Source organism: Antedon mediterranea, chromosome 7, assembly GCF_964355755.1.
Source record: "Antedon mediterranea chromosome 7, ecAntMedi1.1, whole genome shotgun sequence".
Classification (NCBI taxonomy): domain Eukaryota; kingdom Metazoa; phylum Echinodermata; class Crinoidea; order Comatulida; family Antedonidae; genus Antedon; species Antedon mediterranea.
Genome location: NC_092676.1, coordinates 2,639,302 through 2,657,398, shown reverse-complemented (window position 1 = coordinate 2,657,398; position 18,097 = coordinate 2,639,302). Strand labels below are relative to the sequence as shown.

Below are 18,097 nucleotides of genomic sequence, written 5' to 3'. Positions count from 1 at the left end.
CACTTTCAGTACTAGTGCACTGATTTTCAAAGTGGTACAGTAATTGGAAATATCATAACAAACAATAAATATAAAGAGTAATCAAATAATAAGAAAATAAACATAAAAAATAGAAATAAATTTTAGTTATGAGTCTCTCACTACTATACAAACATGTTAATTTACAACTACAATATTTTTTTAAATTTCTAGATGCCTGGAAAGTTGAAAAGTTCCAAAGTGGAATGCGTACTTACATTTATCAGTGACTTATCTCAGCATCTTAAACTTGTTGCTCAGTCAACAATCAGCTTCTTTAAATTCACTCTCATACAAAACCTTTAGAATGACATAGAAACAACAAATAAGAAGTTTATCGTGAACAACAAGCTTGGTTATCCACCAAATCCTCATCTTGCATTCCTATGGATTTTCTGCCAAGGTTCTCTTAAGCCCGTCTCATATTTGTACTTAAGTAAATTCATCATTCTCTCATTAACTTCAATTCTCTCGTTTTTAAATGCACATTTTGTCTGTGCTCGTTCAATGTACAATTTTAAGACTTTGGCTTCAGTTTAAGTACGGTACTTTAAGGCTGTGTTCTCCTCGTAATTGGTATAAATGTAAATAAAAGTATAATAAAACATTAGATCAACAAAATAAAACATTATAATACACAAATTATTTCAGTAGTTTAAAAAAACAGTATATAAATCTCGTAAGGTGATTTCCCGATTAATCGTACAATCAAAACGGTACTGGGTATGATCAACTAGCATTCGTGTTCCCACCTAATCATCCATTCATAGAAGTAATGATGAAGATATCAATCTGTGGCGACAATAGAATGGACCCTAAACCTGGCTTTTTTATTTTGTTAAAGATACTCTGGATGAATATACAATTTAAAAAGTACAATAATGGACACCCCTTTGGGCAAGTAAAACTGGACATTCTTTGGGCAAGCAAAACTGGACCTCCTTTTGGCCAGCCCGAAATGTCCAGTTTATTTCTTGTATTGAATGTATTTGCTATTTTTTCCTCTATGAGATTTGACATATTATTTTGGGACCTTTTGTACGTTATAAGAATTCTAATTTTGAGGAATTTCTTTTCTGGTATTCACAAAGTTTGCTTGTCAGTATAGTTGACCATTATACCGTATAGCTGTGTTTAAGTTTGCATAAAAATGGTTGAAGGTTGAAGAACAAAGTTACAGAAACGCGTTACTCTACGATACGTAAGGAGACCACAACAATCATTATCATTCGTTATATGGAGCAAGTATTATGAAAAAACACCAATGACACTCATATGTGACCGAGATTTGATTTTAATTTCCAATATACAAGTGTAAAAATTGTATGAACTTGGTTGTAACCTAGTTTGCCATGTAAAATTAACAATTTGTTCAAAGAGAAAGCAACACTTAATGTTTACACTCAGTTGAGAATGACTCTTTAGCCTTGTACCCAATGCACATAGCAACAATTGCAAGCTGGCGATATGTGTGTTAATAGATGCTCAGAGATGTTACCGCATTCCCAGGGATAAATTTGGAGAATTCTCAACATCGTTATAATTTCCATGTTGTCTTAATTTCTTCACATTCCTACAAATTTGCCGCAAAGACGAAGAAGAAAAAATGAAGATTACGTCCGATGGGAATTGAACTATAGGTTGTAACTTAACTTCTTTTTTTAAGGCAGAGATATGAATGACTAGCTTAATGTACAATAGCACAGTTATGCTATTTTTAAATAATGTATTTGGTGGAAATATGTGAACTATAAATAAATGTTTGCAGATTAATTAACATAATAACTTGCAAAATCTCCAAATTTATCAACATATTTTTTAAAAATTGCAAAATCCAGACAATGATATTTCAAAACTTTCTCAAGAACATGGATTTTTATCAATGTTTAGTATATTACATCATTTTAATTATTTTCATTTAAACTTGGTTTACTTTATTAATTAAACATCTTAGAAACAGAAAAACCAAATAAAATGATAAATAAATTGTAAAACCTAACCGTGGTTTGAAAACCTATATTATCCTCTCTTATTTCTAGGTTTTTATACATTTGGTTTAAATATATTTAATTATTTCAGTTTTTAATTCAAAAATTACTCCAATATGAAAATGGACAAAAGCTTATCTTCATAATTCTATGCTATGATTGTGCGCTAAATATTTAATTAAGCGCGATGCAATTTTACAATCAGATTTGACGTATATTGCGAGTTTAGTAGATGTATAGGTATTCTGAATTTGTGGATTTAATTAATTATGCCATTTATTCTAGGTCAGCACAAGTTCATAAAGGTGTGCTACCTAGCGAGGGCAGCACACAGCCAAACTTTTATTGAAGACATAGTAACAGACAAATTATTGTTGTTATATAACTATTTTAAACTACTATACTATATTTAAAGTTGTTAATATTGAATTGAAAATATAAAAAGACAATGATGGGTTTAGTTTATAATTTGTACAATTCTTTTTGCCAATTACACTATGAATTAGAAAAAAATTCTAATTCTTACTAGTGATCATTTTTTAATAATTATGACATTTTATAAAAACCATCATATAGCATTATAATAATTATCACAGACTAGGATATGAATCAAAAATCTAAATTGAACAATTATGAAACAAGATAAAAATAGCCTATTGTCGAAGAGAAAGAAAAAAACTAAGCAAAACACTAATAATAATAATAAAAGATTCTTTAGAAAATAAAACTATTATTATCATGGTTAATGAGAGTATAGAAGTACAATGTTCACAAATATTCTATTTTAAAAATAAAATATACTAATAAGATTACTGATGTTCATTTTAATATAAAAACATCCATTAACTAATTAAATTTTTATTTGTTAGCTATAAAATGGTTATTATATAATGCATTGAACACTCTATTAATCAAGATTGTTACATGAAGGAATTTATCAACAAATTAGTTAAGAATTTAAATGTAAAGGCAGCATTTCTAAACAAATATAGTGAACATAGAATCATTTTTGTATTTATTTATATTTATATAACACAAATAAGAACAACTTAAAATGTTTCTAAAATTTGCAAACAAAAAAAAGATAGGAATGAGCTATTGAAAACACGTTCTTTTAGAAAACTTTTTATTTTATTATTTTAATGTTAGAAAGAGAATAGTATTGTTTAGAAAAACGTTAAACTGTCACGTCATCTTTCGCAATTCAGAAAATAAAAATTGTTCATTGTATACAAATAATAAATAAACTTTTCCCGTCACAATATTTAATTTAGAACAAAATTGTTTGTGTGTTACAGTGATAAGTCTGCATCTTACAAAATTGAGATAAAATCATCAATAATTTTTCAAAGAACAGTTCTTGGAGATTTTGTTTTGTTGTGAATGGTAATGTTTGCATCACACACAATTGATAAAAAATCATGAAAAAAACAACATTTTCATTCAAAATTTCTCTCTGACTATAAGACAAAAATATTACTATATTATTTTTTTTGGTACATTTTATGGTGATATTTGCATCACACACAATTGATAGAAAATCCTGGAAAATGACATTCTCATTCAAAATTTCTCTTCTGATTTGTTGTGTACGTTTCATAGTGATGTTTGCATCTCACACAATTGAGGTAACATTGTAAAAAAAACAACATTTTCATTCACATTTTCTCTCTGACTAAAAGACAAAAATTTCCGATTTGTTGTATACGTTTCACAGTGATGTTTGCATCTCACAATTGAGGTAAAGCCAGAATGACAGGCAATCAGATAATGATACTAAACACTTGAGAAGACTAATTGATGTTCATTATTGGCCAATCAACCGTTTAATACACCAATAGGAACTTAACACAAAACTACAACAGTTCACTGTTAGCTTCTTGCTTTGTAGCGATATAAATGATCTCTTATATCGATAACGACATTAATAGGAAAGGAAATTCCGTAACAATTGATGGATAAAATCGCAGTAATTGGTTACATACTAATGGTTTCTTAATTTATATGTCTTTATACTTTAATTGTTTCTAAGAATTATTACCTTAAACTTTGACTTTATATTTTTCCAATACATTATCAAAACTAAATACAATAACATTTCGTTATAAACAACTTTGGAAGGAGCTGGAAAAAACTATGATCGAGTCCAGCTCTCTTACACACAATTGAATCACATCCAATGATGGTAATTATATGACTTTTGACATTAAAAACAAATAGCTTAAATTTAATCTAGATAGTTGCATTATTGTAACATATTTGAAAGTGGAATACTTGTTTTTAGATAGCCTTTGTTATTATTTACTACAATCGAATCCCCTTCTTTAGGACATCCTTTGTTTGAGACATCAGGCCTTTGAGACACCCCTATTTAGGGGACACCCCTATTTAGGGGACACCTCTATTTAGGGGACACCCCTATTTAGGGAACACCTCTATTTAAAACAAATAAGGGAAAACATATGTTATAATGTAACACATTTTTCCCTACTCACAATTTCATAACTTTGTAACTATATTTTATGTGTATATTTTTATGTAAAGAATTGTGCCTCTGCTGCAAAAGAGAAAACAACACCAAAGGTGTCCCCTCAATAGGGATTTTACGAATGAAGAAATAAAATTTATAGAAATTTTTTTTAAACCCACACACTTGTTAACACTTAAAAGAACTGTATAGATTTAATTTCAACAACTATTAGCAATTGAAGTCATCAACTTGTTACTACATTTTGACATAAAGGAACTTAAATTCTGTCCATGAATTTTATGTCATGCCCCCGGTACAACCCATCATCAAATGCGTCCTCTGCGTCACCGCCCCAAGCTTCTTTTTCAATAGCATTTCCATTTTACTGGTAATTTTTAAAAAGAAACAAATTTATGTCCATTGATCTGATTAAGACTGCCAAATAAATTATAATTAAAGATTTACTTTTCTTCATGCCACATTTATAACTCCTGGTTAATATGTTTTATTGCATACAAAACTCATTATTCAAAATATTTATCATTGAAGATCATTTATGATACTGGGAAGTTATATATTATGGAAAAAAACACTACAGACCTATTTCACATTGATGTCATTGTCACTGTACATCAAGATTGTTGCTAAACAATATTTATGATGTGTTCATCATGCTGGAAGTTATATTTTGGAAAAACATGATCATAACACTACAGACCTTTTTCACATTGATGTCACTATACATGATTGTTTTTAAACAATATTTACGATGTGTTCATCGTGCTGGAAGTTATATTTTAGAAAAACAGGATCGTAACACTACAAACCTATTTCACATTGATGTTGTCACTGTACATCAAGATTGTTGCTAAATAATATTTATGATATATTCATCGTGCTGGAAGTTATATTTTGGATAAACATGATCATAACACTACAGACCAATTTTACACTGATTTCATTACACATGATTTTTGCTAAACAATATTTATGATGTGTTCATCGTGTTGGAAGTTATTCTAGAAAAACGTTAGTAACATAACACTAGACCTATTTCACATTATAGAAGAGAAATTTTTCTTTTTTTTGTTGATTCAATAGATCAAAGGTACTAACATTGATCACTATACCCAAAAAAACAAGTTTGCTATTAATAATAGCACAGCAACCAGACACACACAACAATAAAGATTAAACAAATTGTAGTTTACTGCAGAAGCTGCAGTAGAATACTTTTGGCATGGTCACTAAGATGAGCCATACTAATCTAGGTTTATCTTGTCACGATATGTGCACATTAAACTGGTACACATCTCGCCAAAAATCTTGCCAATATTCTTATCATAAACCACAATATTTCCTTTATCTAAATGACTACAATGAACAGGTTTTGTTAAAATCAGAATTAACCTTCACATAAACTTACTTTCAAAGAATATAAATGTATTAATATAACAGCATCACCTTGAAGAAAATTGAAAATTTACCCACAGGGAGAAAGTATTATTTCATAATCTGAAAATAACCGCACATGACTGCGAAAATAAAAAGTGGCAAAAGCGAGTGTTGATGATTTCATGAGTTTCGGTAAAATCAGTGATTAAAAAGTGTCTGAGCAAAGTTCTGTCATTAAGTGCGCTTGTCAACATTGCTTTAAGCCAGTAAGATTGCTTAAGCAAGTTTCAACAGGCTGGCAATGAAAGTCTTTTAATGCATTGGTTTAATGTGAAGGCCATAGAGTGGCCCCCGTACTGACAAGTATCCCTCAGGGTGACGCAAGCGCCACCCACGAGACCTCTGTTACCTAATCCGGGTGCGTTATTCTCCACTGTACTGACAACATCCTCTATTAAACATAAATCAGCAACGAGGATTAATAATACTTATGATAATTAAAATCAAAACATGCCGGGAAGTGTTCAGATACTGGCCGTCTGACTAGCATCAAGAAACTGATAAAATACGAGTGCATACCAGGTGCAAGGGACAGAAATGAAATAAAATAAAAGGAAGTAACGAACTGATTGAATTTCCCATGATTTCTTTATCTTTGATGTTCATCCACGGCATAGATCCACTGTTTATGAATCACATGTGAATGCAAAGTACACAGTGGAGCCAGTCCGCCGTCACAATAATTATCTCGGGCTAATTTAAGCACGCGCTATTATTTAAGGAGTTTGCAGAAGCACGCATGGTATTGTCTCCGCCAGTGAAGGGGAACCACCAAACTTGATTTGTCTTGACAACGGCATACGTGTTGAACGATTTATGCCACGTTTTCGTCCCATCCATAGAACAATACGGACATTGAATCTAACTGACCCGCCGCGGTGGTGAAGTGTGTCCGTATGTTTCTCATTAACAAACTCACAGCTGTGAAGGTTACAAGATAGGCTTGCTTGGATTCAATTAAAGACGAACCAACACAAATAATACATAGGTCAAGTCTGGAGTCTAGCGTTAACTTTATTTATTTGGTTTAAATTAAATTATATTTTGTTTAATTTTTAAAAAATATGATTAGTCACTTAAAAGCAAAGAAATTTTGTAATTATAATATTAATAAATATTCTCACAGATTTTCTCGTTTTATTATTTGAAATTAATTAATTAAATTTCAGTATATGACCAGGCGGTTTAAAATTAATGTTTTATGCCTAATGTGTTTATATTTAAAAATATAAATAATTATAATTATTAATATCAGAATATTAATTTTGTTTGCTTTGTAAATATGAATACGAGTATTCAAACATAAATTCAAATAATTCTAATTTTTAATGTCAATTAAATTTAAAACTTAAAAATTTACATTAAAAATTAAATGTAAAAAGAAAGTTTTTTTTAATTTCCCCTTTTTTAAAATTTAATGGACTTTTTTTTACAAATAGTTCAGAAAGTTTGTAAAGTCATCGTTAATTTTTTTTGTATGTAAACTCATATTTTATTATGTTATTTAGTAATACTGCCGTGTGTGACACGTAGTAACATAAAACTGAGTATGGGTGGAAACATCTGTTACTTAAAATAAGCAACTTAAAACTATATCAATTAAGAATTATGTAAACGAAGGGAACTTTCATTCAATCTGTCAATCATATGCATCAATTTTAATATATTCAATTATTGAATCTTATTCACTGAAATATGCAGTGCTAAAATGGAGTAAAAAAAACGTCTATAGTAGAATCATCAGTTTTAAATAATAGTTTAAAATAGATTTTAGTTTGAAATGATATAATAGTTTTAAAAATAGATTTTAGTTTTAGTTGTATTATTGATTTTGTAGAGTTTTTTTTTTATTTTTGCAAACAAAATTAGAAAAGTAATTATTTTGCTTATAAAAAAGACATTTGAAACAAACAGTTAAATTTAACCAAAACCCATTAACTTTAATTGATCTATAGTAAAATCATACTTTAAAAAACTTGAAATACTAGTTTTAAAAATAGATTTTAGTTTGAAAAAAGACATATTGGTGAGTTTTTTTATGTTATTTTTTGCCAAAAAATGAAGAAAATTAATTATGCTGCCTAGGATGTTTAAAATTACGGTACTATCAGCTAAATTTTTTTGATCCAATTTTGTTAGTCAAAATGAATTAAACATAGTCTTAGTCTTCCAAGTTGTACTCTTATTGAATAGCTATTACAATTACTTAAACTTTCCCAAATCTACACTATGCGCTTATAGTTTTTCTTTAAATAGTATCAAATTACATAAATTAGGTCAACCTATTAAACATTATAACATTTACTAAATCAAATTTAGCTAAATTATATTTCTCAATACCCATAGGAGAAAGCAGTAACCGCACTTGGGATAACATTTACACAATGTTGAGGGCAGGCTTTATCCGGTTCGCAAGTGAGACAGACTTAGATTGTCAGCTACAGCAGCTGATGTTAGTCTCCAAAGAGAGCTCCTTCACCTGGCCATCTGCCCCCTTCACATAATATTCCGCGTACGTGGCATTCCCAATTATTTTCCATTTCATATACTTAAAATACATTACAGCTTATACGTTTTTAAATGCAGTTATATTTCAACACTTACACATACTCACCATAGATACTTATAAACAATATTATATAACACCTATATAAATTCCTGTCATTTGATTGGACGAATGTGGGTCACATGGCGTGCAATAGTACGCACTATTCAACGATCGTTAAATAGTACTTTTTGAAACATTTTTGTTTGTTATTTAGATGTTATATAAAACAAATAATGAATGTTTTGTATTCGTGTAATGGTACAAATAATGGCACTTGGTGAATGATGAAAGGTTATATCAACTCGGCTTTGCCTCGTTGATATAACCTTTCATCATTCACCTCATGCCATTATTTGTACCATTGCACTCGTAAACATTCATTATTTGTATACTATCATTCAGTCTCTATCTTTTATTCATAATTTGTACCGAGTAATCTTTTTTTTATACTTTCATATCTATCCTAAAGCTCTGTCTACACTATCAAACATTATGTGACAAAAGTGTGATGTGCCCATATATGGACATGATAATGTCATAACACTATCATATTTGGGTATATCACTACTGTATTAGGTCACACCACACTTTTTTTGTCAAAGTAGTTTGATAGTGTAAAAACAGAGCTTAATATTTATTTGTCTTATTGTTTGATTAAAAGTTTTATCAACAAAATATTCAAAACGCAGCAGAAGCCGAAATCAAAATATCAAGAATATAATTTATAACATGAAATATAATTTAACAAAAATTAATATCAGAAAGTTAATGCAATAGAAAACATATTTAAAACCAAGAAATCCACTTCTAGAACTTTCAAATATTTATCGCTGAGTTTGGAATAGACCAATGGTGTAGTGGCAGTTGAATGCAAACTTATTAACCTTTTCTTTATTTCTTTAAATTATCAAGTATTAAACTGCAAAACTTAATTTAAATTATAAAAATCCTTGAATAAATGCAATAATCGTTATATTGCGATAAAAATGAATGCAAACTATGTACAATTTGCCAACCTTATTACGTTAAGCACTCCACAATCTCTCAAAGATGGTTTTTGGGTTGGAATCAGATCCGGTGAATTTACCCAATCACATGCACAAGATAATAATGTTCGCTTCGTACAAAATCTTCAATCAACGAGATTAACAAAGGAAGAATACGAAAGCTTCCAAACCCACGGTTCAATCTAAACTGATCTTAACATGATCCGCGGTGTCTTAAAAGTTATCGTTCTTGATTTAAGTCAATCACCTTTACACCAACAAGTTGATGCACCTTCGCGCCTTCACTCACCTTATTAACGCTTATTTTCGTTCAAACACCATTAAGGCATCTTCAAAATCATCACCGACGTAAAATAAGAAAAAGGTAACCGGAGCGCATCACGTATTACTCCTCAAGTTTAAAAAACACCGTCGACAGTAAGATGACAAAAATATTCGCCAGACAAATCTAGGTCGCTTTATTTACTTTTCCAGTAAAAATAACTATTGAGTTTAAAGAAGATTATCTAATCGTTTCTTTTTCTAATTTTTGCGACCGATTTTAATACGTTGTGGATTATGGAATTCCTGTTGGTTGATATAGTAAATGAGTTTGAGCATGATAACTATGTGACAATGATAAAGTTGTACAAGAAGTCCATTTATCAGACTTTTGATCAAGATAAATGCTCAATAGCAAAATTGATAAATGAGTATGCTTAGATCTACAATGATTAAAGGCTTCTGATGCAGGAAATATCTCTACATAGATCGTTTGTTTGAAGTGAAGGACCGATGACAGTTGCGGGTTATAGATATTCTTATTCAAACAACCTGGCAACCCTTTTCATTGCCGGTTTGAAGTCAACAAACTGTGGAATCCTATCTGGCAATCAAATCCAATATCACCGATTATTTTATTAAACCATCTCGAAAAAACTTTCAGCGATTACCCGTTATGTCATAATTTTAATTACAGCTAGACATAAACAAATATGTACATGGTGATTTGTTTTTATCGTTAAGCAGGTAGCCAATCACAATGATTGAATGCGCTTTAGATAATACAAAGTTTTTGCGTTTTACTTACCATATAAGGACGATATGTCGGCAAGCTACAATACTCAATGTACACGGCGAAAAAACATCTTTGTATGGCGTGGTCAGTATATTTATACATACTATCTGTACGCGGTCAAAACTGGTCCTAGTTTCTCTAACTTATAAAGGAGGTCACAGGGTCAGACTTAAATATATAGTTTACAATTACGTTTATGATTGCGAATTATGTTGAGTAGAAACAAGACACAGTATGGCTACTATTGCGTACATTAAGGATGTTCGCCATTGAAAACAGTTATTAGTTTTCATTTGGAAAATGTCCCACAAGGCTGACGAAAGAGACGCAAATATTGTCATTTGCTCAACATTCAAGAGAATAGTGTGATATGAAGTATTGTCCAAAGTGAACCATGTAACGTTGTCTCTCGTGAGACTTAGCTATTTTCTTGAAAGCTTCAGTTGAGATTTTGTAAATTTTTTGCGCGGTGATTGTCGTAACTCATTTACGTAATACTTCTACTAAACCTATTAGATTATCTTTTGCTAAATTATGATGCAATAAAGATCCAATCGATGCAGTTAGCCCAAAGTTTCCTAAATTTGATGGTAATATATTTAAGAATGTCTGGTATCAGGGGAGAAAAAAAAGAAGAAAAAATACGAGCTTGACTAATAAAATTGAATTTAAAGTTCAACGAAAACATACTTTAACATCATTCTTAAATACATTGTAAAAGTATGTTGAGGGCATTCATGTTAGCAATGAAAATAACAAAAAAAAGATTAATAAAATATAGCAACTATAGTTAAGACGGAAAGATAAATAGATTTTAAAAAGGTAATAAATAAAAGAAAGAAAGACAAATATTTTTCAATAATAAAAAAGAGCGAATGTAGAAAGTTTGAGAGTTGAATATAATATGAACCAAAACCAAAATGTTTAAATATAATTATGTAAATACAGACGTCTTGATTGGTCAACTCCCGCAAAACTTCAACCAATCATAATGAGATAAATTAAAACCAGGTAGCCGTGACCTTAAAAAACAAAACTCACTAAAGTATTTTAGAAACAACCAACGTAAATAATACAAAAGTTATACATAATACACAGACCATTATTCATTTGTGAAAATCGCAAAATCAAAGTGTCTCGGTTATTTTTCTATAGATCGTGGCAGCAAGATACGTACGTGACTTAATACATCGTATTATCGTTAACTCGTATTCTATGATGGCGTAAACTCCCGAATAAAAATTTCAATACATGTATATTATCCATTGGATGCAAAAACATAAGTTTAATTAGACAAGTTAAACCAGAATTTGAGACCTACGATTGGAAAGTTTACAACTACTACTAATTGGTTGGCGCTGACAAATCGATATGGAAAAAAAAAATTGCAAGGGAAAAAAAAGTAAATTAAAAACTACAAGAACAAGCGTCAGTCGATAGGTTTATCAACGACGATGTAATAATTCCTAGACTCCATCTACAAGTCGTTCTTGTCATCTATCGGTAATTTATTTGTCTTGGTACAGATTATTAGTTATACAGTCGATACCAAATTTCTGACAAGCAGTTTTCTTTCCAATTTTAGGAACGACTAAATACAATGTAGTGTGGATTGTACAATATAATAACAAAGTACAATATCTTAAGTAAAGATTATCTAAAAACTTTTATACACAATTGATTTTATATTAAAACTATCTAATAATTTTAAGTTAAAGTTGATTTAATAATTTTGACAAAAGAATTGTTTATTAAGTTATACTAGTTTTCCAAAATTTATTAAATTTATTTGCTCATTAGCACATTTATTCTTTTTTAGCATTGTTCTTAATTAATACCATGTTTGGAAGGACAAACCCCTATGCATGGGACAATCATATGTATGGACAGTTTACTGTGAAATGAATGAGAAGCAAATTATTTTTCAACAGTATCGCCATCTCCTATTCATTGGACAACCATATTAAGGCGACACTTTCTTTGGTACCAAAATCGTTCCTTTAATAAAGGTTCTATTGTTCTATAGTTTATCCATTATAGCTTACCAATAGCAGAAAAAAAGTAACAAATATATATGATGAGATCATAAGTAATTAGTTTGATGAATAAAGAAGACAAAATACGGATATTAGATTGTTCACGCCATAAATCTTCTGACACCGAGAGAAGAAACAATAAAGATTACAAGTTGATAACCAAGAGTAATATATCATTAGATGACGAGAAGAGAATAACACAAGTTAGACACTACCGAACACTTTCACGGAGACATTGACGCCCTACAAAACCTGAGACAATTTAACGATATCATTGACTGCAGAAGAACCGTAAAATCTATGAATGTATTCATGAACAGAAAGCGATGGAATCGTTCGAATCGTTCAGATTATCGCAAAAAACACAAACGATAAATCTGATACGTAATTGTTTTGTCGCAATTCAATTCATATTTCATAAAATTTGACAAGTATTCTTAAGATGGGGAAAATTCTTATTAAAGGGTTTAGTGGAATATGAAGATAATACAGTATTATATTAAGATGGACAACTGTTATGAAAATAAAAGCTTAAAAACATTCTTTGATAACATTACAATTTAATTCAGCTATTTTTTCTCTAATATATTTCATGCTTTAGGAACTCAACTGCCAAAATTAATTGTTGAAATTATTAATTGTAATGAGATTTTATTTTTATAATATGATTGTTTTTTGATTTATATTGTAGTTTTACTCCCCAGTACATTTTTTTTTCATTGTGTATAAAAAATTAAATCATTAAATTGTTTATTTAAGATGGGTTTAATTAATAAAAGTACAAAAACATATCGACTGGCAGATTGACATTAAAATAGTCAAAACAGAACAATTTCTTAATATTTTAAGATAAAATTAGTATATTAGTATTTATTTAGGCACAATATTATGTTAATTTTTTTAAATTTAGAAATTTTAATCCTTTTTGTATCAAATTTATTTTTTTCAAACCATCTCAAATAATGTATTAAAAACTATCTCAATTATATATTTTTTAAACAAATACTTGAATGATCTTCAAATATATTTAAATAATCTTTTAATATATTGACTGCTATACCTACTTCTATTGAACAAAACTTTTTCAAATATAGAGGGGGTAGTTCTAATTCACACATGGTGCAGAAATCTTGACCATACTAAAGTAATTAAGGAAATCGTAACCCAAATAATCGAGACCCAATTTTGGAATTTGTAGGCAAAGAAAGCAGTTTTTAAATGACAGATATGAACATTCATTTGGATATATTCTGTCACCACCAAATGTATCACAAAAACAGATAATATTTTCAATATTTTCAATCATAATCAAATAATTATGGCATTTCATTTAGAACTATCACTTTCGTTTTTGGATGGTTTATTTGTTGTAACATCAAAAGTGATTAATGTTAAAGTAAATGATTTCATACATCTATACTCAGAAATCAATGACAGTGCTTAAATACTCTAAAAAAAAATAATACTTAATTAAACACACCTTGCTTGTTGCAGTTTCTATCGGAAACATTATTTCCGTTTTATTTATATGGGTTTTAATAGTTGTCCTAGAAAATAAAATGGGCAATTTATTGTAAAATTATCCCGTGTAAGACAGGCTAAATGCAGTTCCAGGCAGAGATCGGCTTCCATAAAACACTACATATACGCAAGTATAATAAACTATATCGCAGATAATTGAACTGAATGTGGGTGACATTTTCAAAAATATAATTAATGTCCGGCGGAAAACACATGATGGTTTTCCCTTTTGCAATTATCCAAAAGATATACACTTAGTTAAATACATAATTTAGAACACAAACATTTAAAAGATGTTATTAGTGGAACTTTTACAAAAACAGACAATTTATTGAGATTCATGAATAGGATTCAAATAAAAAAATGTCAGTAAAAACTGTGGCATATCCATTTGACTCAGTCGGATATAGGGCTGTAGTTAACCTCTCTATTGGTACGGAACATAGACATTTGTATGCTTTATCACTTCTCCAACACACACGGTTGACAGGAACATCATTGCACCCAAAACTAGAGGGACAAAAATAAGGTTGACACGACTCACTCATGGTCGACAGATATTTGATACACTACTCTAAGTTTTTGAATGGAGCATAGACATTTGTATGCTTTATCACTTCTCCAACACACACGGTTGACAGGAACATCATTGCACCCAAAACTAGAGGGACACAAATAAGGTTGACATGGTGAACTCACGGTCCATGGATATTTGATTTCAATAAATATCTTTCAAATTATTCTGGTAATGTGAAATCAGTGAGGGAGGTGTGTTGTCATTTTGTATCAACTTTCTAAAACATGTTTGGTTTACACCTAAATCTCTATCTACACTATCAAATTAGTTTGACAAAAAAGTGTGATGTGCCCAATGGTAGTGATATGATTTATCATCATTTCCACGTATGGGCACATCACATTTTTTGTCACATAAAGTTTGATAGTGTAGACAGAGCTTTAGAAAATTTCAAGTTGAGTGGACTACAATACAACCTAGTCAATCCTCATGTTGAATGATCTACATGATTTTATTGCAATATATATATATATGTGTTGCATTTAAACAGTTTTGTTTTATAATAACTAATCTCAGTAAACTTGTAGGTATACCAGTATTTTTGGTAATAGTCACGCTTGGCTGATTTGGACTGTTAGTAGTCATCAAACTTTTATCCAATCAGTGTGCTTTATTTCAAACAAACATGCATGGTGGAAACCTGTGAATGTTTTCAATTTAATTCAATTCCATTTTATTTAGGAACAACACCAACAATACAAATAATAATAATACAACTAAATAGTTGCAAAACGAGATTCAACTACAAACAAGGTTTGAAAAGTACTATAAAAGGAGATAATTACAAATTTAAATAAAAAATAGGTAACACAGTAACACATCATTTATAGATATTATATAAAGCTAAGAATATAGCAGGCACAGATTACCTCGAATTATAATTAACCCCATCAAATATAAAAACGTGGAGATTGAATTTAAGCCTCGACAGAATAACGTGTCGACGTATTTGCATACATGGCGTAATAGATGCAGTTTTGAAAGTGATAATGCTTACAAAGCACATGATATCAATAATCAATGGAACTTATTATTTCCAAGCAGTATTATATTTCAGTAAATACCTGCATTAAGCAATGCAACTTATATCTCCACGACCCACATTCAAAGTGTTTGTTCCAATCAAATTGTACTGGTACTAACAGCTGAAAAATGTGCATTCTTTCTAAAGCGTTAAAGTGCGATACATATCAGCTTTCTATTCTACCTTGCACGAATATGATACTTTATTTGTCTTGCTTGCTACTACACTTCCTTGTTCAATTTCTATTTTCTATAAATTATGATTTGGAATAAATCATTTTGAATGAAAACAATTACCTTACTGTTGATTAAGTTTGGTAGATTATTTAGTTTGACAAGAAATTTCTTTTGGTTAACAATGATGTGGGATGTAAAGGTTATGAGGACTTGTTTGGTATGTATCGTCCCACAAAACTTGCAAAATAAAGGTAAAAAATGTCATACTTAGGTTTTTCATTTTCATCTACAACATGGTTAAATTTCACATATATAATAATATTTTAATAAATTGGTTGAAATAAACAAATTGCTAAATTACAAAAACCAAAAGTGGTGTTGGTAGTCTATTAGTGGCGCTTACCTTACCTGGATAAACTGACACTGGTCTATTTCTCTCCAAAAAGAACATTACAACTCGAATAAAACCCCTATCTAAACCATGGTAAATTCCATTAACCCCAACATGCCACCATCATCATTTCTTTTCCAGACAAGCTTGGCACGAAATAGACATGTTTTTTAAATCAAATATTTCCACTTAAAATCATCTCTTACTATTTATGAACTTGAGCAAACCTCAAGTGGTAGACAAATACAAGGAAACGTCTGATGGGAAAAACCCACAGTAGCACTTTTGTGATTTGGGGGTGTAGGACCGGATCTTACACGGAGTAGTACGACCTTTACAACATCTTGGCAACTAAAAAAAAAAGGTAAAGTTGTAACCATTCTTTCAAATTCTATTAGTCATTTTCTTATGATAAAGTCAACACAGATTCTTATCCAATCAATCATACAGTATCTGATTTAGATGACAATTCAATGTTTTTTTATGCTAAACCAGGTCACATTGTACCAACTAGAAAACAACAACATTTTTGATCAATCAGTCTAAATTCAAGGAATAACATGAACAAGTAAATAATAATGGTTTATTCCATATTTATATTTAAATAATCAATCAAACCATATTTATTTGACTGTTTATTATTTTTTAATCATTCATCTAACAATTATGATAGGAGAAATATTACCGTATATTAGGAATGTTCTACTTAACGTGTATCATATATCTTCATGATGTTAGTCACTTTTATACTAATTCTTTTTCAGATCAATTTCTTTCTATACAAGCCAGAACATTATTATATGTTCTGACAGTATTTTTATATCAAGCTTTTAACTTTAATTAATCAACTATTTTCTAGTTGCGTAGGTAACATTTTTTTTTTCCGTTCGCAGCAATAGCAATAGAAATTATGGAACGATAGAAGAAATAGCAAAAATTATTGAATTAGTTTTGTTATATGATTTCTAATGATGACATATAAATGTCAAAATCAATCATTACAGAATTTCATTTCTTATTTTTTTTTGTTTTGTTGTTTTTTTTTGTATTCAATATTTTACACAGAGGTGCCTCACAAGGTGTAACCACCTTAGCTTCAAGGCGCCTCAGATAACAAATACAACATTTTAAAACAGCAAAGAAACTGACAAAAACATCAATCAAATCTTCCAGAATTAACAAGAAATCGTGAAGTTTTTATTATATGTAAACATCAAATCATTACTGTGTCTGATCAACTAACGTCCCTGCTCTTATTAACTAATCATTCACTCATGGAAGCACTGATGAAGAAAGTCTATCTGGTGGTGGATAGAGCGAGTTGTTTTGTTAATGAAGTTATCATCACTTATACACAACATCAAATCTACCTCAAAATTAAAATTCTAACCTTGCTTTTTTCAATATATATTCATATACTTAATTAAGATCCCAACATAACTTTCTTTCTGTGCCCTTGTATGTGATCCCAACGTAGCTTTTTTTCTGTCCCTACTACATTCAATATACTTTAAAATTAAGATCCCAACATAGCTTTTTTTCCATCCCCTTGCTTGGGAAGTTTATTCCCAAAAATATAGGTTTCTGGTACTCGGTAGGCCTGTACATAAATGAACTGATAACGCTGTCTAATATCATAAAATACGAAGTATATATATATTTTTGAAGTTTGATCACTCAATCACAACATGGAGACAGTATTGTCCTTTCAATTTGAAATTTAATTAGTATTTAAAAAATTACCGGTTGTAAGAAAAACGATAAGAGTTAAAGGAAGTCAACTGGAGTATAATTAAGACTATCTAGGGAGGATGTTAGTATATGACAAG

General features: G+C 29.9%; 1 protein-coding gene across 1 annotated transcript in view; it reads right to left on the bottom strand.

The window, feature by feature from the left end:
• The window catches only part of LOC140055642 (transcription factor SOX-5-like), a 128,928-nt gene that overhangs the window by 80,796 nt on the left and 30,035 nt on the right, over nt 1–18,097 (bottom strand). Inside the window, exon 3 of the mRNA XM_072100991.1 lies at nt 237–318. The gene's annotated coding sequence lies outside the window, so the exon portion shown is untranslated. The remainder of the gene's footprint in view (nt 1–236; nt 319–18,097) is intronic.